General features: G+C 42.9%; 1 pseudogene; it reads left to right on the plus strand.

Annotated features, from left to right (window-relative positions):
* The first annotated feature begins 234 nt into the window (after positions 1 to 234).
* Positions 235 to 929, plus strand: LOC101577664 (annotated as a pseudogene).
* The last annotated feature ends 2719 nt before the right edge of the window (positions 930 to 3648 follow it).

A 3648-nucleotide genomic window follows, 5' to 3' on the forward strand; every position in this document is an offset into this window, starting at 1 on the left:
CACACACACACACACACACACAAATATATACACATAGACATGCATGCACGTGCGCACACACACACACGTGCATGGGCATGCACTCATACCCACCACAAATGCCCACAGCCAACAGAACCCTAGGAGGGGAAGGGAAGAGAGAACAGTGTCCCACAGCCTCAACTCCCTGAACTTCCCCAGGCAACGGAGAAGCATCTAAAGACTAGAATATGTGCTTGGCCTCGCCGAGTAAAGATGGCGGAACAGAGCTACAGCTTTTCGCTGACAACCTTGGGCCCATCTGGTAAGCTTGTCCAGATGGAATATGCATTGGCAGCTGTAGCAGGAGGAGCCCCTTTGGTGGGAATTAAAGCTGAAAATGGTATGGTATTAGCAAATGAGAAGAGACAGAAGTCCATTCTGTATGATGAGCAAAGCGTACACAAAGTAGAGCCAATTACTAAGCATACAGGTTTGGTGTACAGCGGCTTGGGCCCAGATTGCAGAGTGCTTGGGCACAGAGCTCAGAAATTTGCCCAGCAGTACTACCTAGTTCACCAGGAGCCCAACCCTACAGCCCAGCTGGTACAGGAGAGTAGCTTCCGTGATGCAGGAATACACCCAGGCAGGTGGTGTTCACCCATTTGGTGTTTCTTCACTTCTTTGTGGTTGGAATGAGGGACGGCCATATGTATTTCAGTCAGACCCGTGTGGACCTTACTTTGCCTGGAAGGCCACAGCCATGGGAAAGAACTACGTGAACGGGAAAACTCCTTGAGAAGAGATATAATAAAGATCTGGAGCTTGAAGGGGCCATTCACACAGCCCTAAAGGAGAGCTTTGAAGGGCAAATGACAGAAGATAACACAGAGGCTGGCATCTGCAATGGAGCTGGCTTCAAGAGGCTCGCTCCGACTGAAGTGAAGGACTGCTTGACTGCCTCTGCATAGTAATGAAGGGACTGAGTGACCTGAAATTTCAGATAATCGATCTACTTGAACATGTTTAAAGTACATTTTGTTTTGCAGACTTTCTGCATACTTATTTCTACATGGTTTAATGGACTGATGTTTTTTAAATGACACTTATAATAAACTGTTAAAATCCAAAAAATAAATAAAGATTGGATTGATAATAAAACACCTGCACTTCAAAAGAATACTTTATCAGCATATGTATGTATATGTATTTAGAGACAGTGATTTATCAAGTAGTTTAGACTGGTCTTAGATCCAGCAACCCTCCTGCCTCAGCCTCCTTGAGTGCTGGGATTAGGTGAACACCACTCGGGCAAGCTAAGAGGGCTGCGGAGAATAGAGGGCGAGAGAGCTTGAGTCAGGACTCAACTATGGAACTGAAACTCACATACCAAAAGGACATTGCCTCAGGAATGGAGCGGGCTGTGTGAATGGCTAGGAATTCAGTGCAGTGAATACATACATAAACTGTACCTCATTTCAATTGAATCTGTCTGTACAGCAACTTCTCTGTAAGAAAATTATTGAAGAAGATTATTTTCCCTGCGTAATATAATGAACATAACATTTAGCATATAAAATACTGCTCTATTTCATAACCACTTCAATATCTAGTATTTTTAAGTATATCAATATAGAGTGGGAGTCATCCTCTCCCATTCATGGCAATAAGAATTATCTTCTACCAGCATATTTAATACTGGTAAATTTCATAATTTTTATTTTAAATGTTAAAGAACAGCCGTTCGACTTTCTCATTGCTTTCCTTGGTTGACAACAAACTTTGTAGCAATTTTCTTTCTTGCATTTTGCTGCTCTTGCTCTTTCCCCTTTGGGATTCTTTAGTAATCAAATTTTAGGTTCCAAAGATTGGCAATATTTTTTTTTGGCAATAGTTTTTAAACCTTTTTTTTTTTTTTTTTGGTGGTACCAGGGATCGAACTCAGGACCTTGCGCTTGCCAGATAAGCACTTATCCCACTGTGCTATCTCCCCAGCTCCCAGGACTGGCAATATTTTTGCAGCATCACAGAATTTGAGAGCCAGACAGGACCTTAGACCATCCTGACCACAAACAGCAGGTGTGTGCCACAGATGTAACTGGATGTATCTGGCTCATCGGCCACCCACAAGTGACAGGGCACCCACTGACCTTGGACTATTGGCTCCCAGAAAAATGTTCAGGCACATTTTTAAAAACAGAAACCCAAGGAGAAGAATGTGGCTACACTGCTTTGCAAGGCCAGATTCCAATCCTGGAACAGTTGAACTATGTGTTTGTAAAAACAGCCATTTAGCGAATAGAAGGGTTTTCATTTAATTAAAGTACCATGTGAATTTGTAAGGCTGACTTTTGTCAGCTAAAATTTGTACTTGGGAGAAACCAGAACAGCTTAAATGATAGCATTTCTAGTTAAATTAGTTCTTTATGATCAGACCGTTTCCCTTTTTATAATTATTTGGGACAAAAAAAAATTAACAACATGTTCTTAATCATTTTTCTTTCCAAAAGAATTCATCTCTAAAGTTCCTAGTGGGATGAGGGATAGTTATAATTAGGTCCTGGAGAAGTACATCTATCAGTATTTCTTCAAGAAACAGATAAAACATAATATATACAAATATGTATGAATTTGCAAGATTAGGGGCTGGGAAGATAGCTCAGCAGTCTAAGCACCTGCCTGGCAAGCGCAAGGTCCTGAGTTTGATCCCCAGCACAGCATGCCATGCCAGCCCTGGAACCCTGGGCACACCATGCTGGCCACTGAAACTGGGCATGGTGGTACATGCCTGTAATCCCAGTGTGGAGAGGCTGAGTCAGAAGGATCACTCCGAGTCTGAGCTGTGTCATGAAGCCCTGTAGCAAATGAATAAATAAATAAAAATTTTTCAAAAAATAGGAAAAATTTACAAGATTGGCTTACAGAGGCTGCCTACAGAGTCAGATGTAGAAGAGTGCAGTGGGTCTGTCCACACCCTGGAGACCAAAGGACCTAGGTGGAGCTCACTGCAGGGTCCCGGTCGAGTCCATATCAGGAGGCTGGCGGGTCTGTGCTGGAAGCAGACGAGTCTACTCTAGAAAGCAGGAGGTGATATCCAAGGTGAAGAAGGTGAAGACTGGAGTGCCTCAAAAGAAGCAAGTCTTCTTCATTTCCTCCTGATACCTTGCAGGTGAGAAGCCACGCTAGGGAGCGGTAGTCCTGAGCCAACTCGGCTGAGTTTTCTCACTCATGTTGACACAATAAATCAACTATGACCAAAAGCTGACTTTTATTTATTTATTTATTTATTTAAGACAGGGTTTTGCTATGCAGCTCAGTCTGGCCTTGAACTCACGTTGTAGCCCACGCTGGTCTTGAACTCTCAGCGATTCTCTGTCAGCCTCCTGTATGCTGGAATCACAGGCATGCACCACCATACCAAACCTCAAGGTGCTCATAACAAAAAGCCATGTACTGAGTGTTTAGGATATGTCATTATGTGACAGGCAAGTTACACATACTATCTCATTTAATTGTCCCAAAGATATATAAGGCAGTGCATTTATTAGGATTAAATTCAATTTTGAGTAACAAAGACCCAGAAAGAGATGGCCTAAATAAGGTACAGTAGGAGCTGGGAAGCCAGCTCAGCAGAATAAGTGCCTGCCAAGTTCAATCCCCAGTACCAAAAAAGAAAAGAGAGCGAGAGAG

Source organism: Octodon degus, unplaced genomic scaffold (assembly GCF_000260255.1).
Source record: "Octodon degus isolate 3935 unplaced genomic scaffold, OctDeg1.0 scaffold00021, whole genome shotgun sequence".
Lineage (NCBI taxonomy): Eukaryota > Metazoa > Chordata > Mammalia > Rodentia > Octodontidae > Octodon > Octodon degus.